The sequence below is a fragment of the Mastomys coucha genome, unplaced genomic scaffold (genome assembly GCF_008632895.1).
Source record: "Mastomys coucha isolate ucsf_1 unplaced genomic scaffold, UCSF_Mcou_1 pScaffold16, whole genome shotgun sequence".
NCBI classification, from domain to species: Eukaryota; Metazoa; Chordata; class Mammalia; order Rodentia; family Muridae; genus Mastomys; species Mastomys coucha.
Window position 1 is genome coordinate 56,092,278 of NW_022196898.1, and position 259 is coordinate 56,092,536.

A 259-nucleotide genomic window follows, 5' to 3' on the forward strand; every position below is an offset into this window, starting at 1 on the left:
TCACCACCTTCAGACACAGGCTCCCTGGCAGAGGCTGGCCTCAAAGAGCTGTGCAGGCCCCAGCAAGCAGAGGAGCAATCACCTACATGAGATTCAGTCTGGGTGGATGTCCAAGTGTTTCCTTAGTGCAACACCATGATTAGAGAGCCCAGCAGGATACAGCTCTGTCCCTTAGTCTCTACCACTATTGTCTGGCTCACTGTGCATGAGATCAGCAACTGGCTCTGAACTCTGACCTCACATGAGGCAGAAGCAAACA

The 259-nt window shown here is 52.5% G+C and overlaps 1 protein-coding gene across 1 annotated transcript in view; it reads right to left on the minus strand.

Moving 5' to 3' along the window:
- Positions 1–259, minus strand: part of LOC116093611 (glutathione S-transferase Mu 2) — a 4,257-nt gene that overhangs the window by 2,931 nt on the left and 1,067 nt on the right. The window lies entirely within an intron of this gene.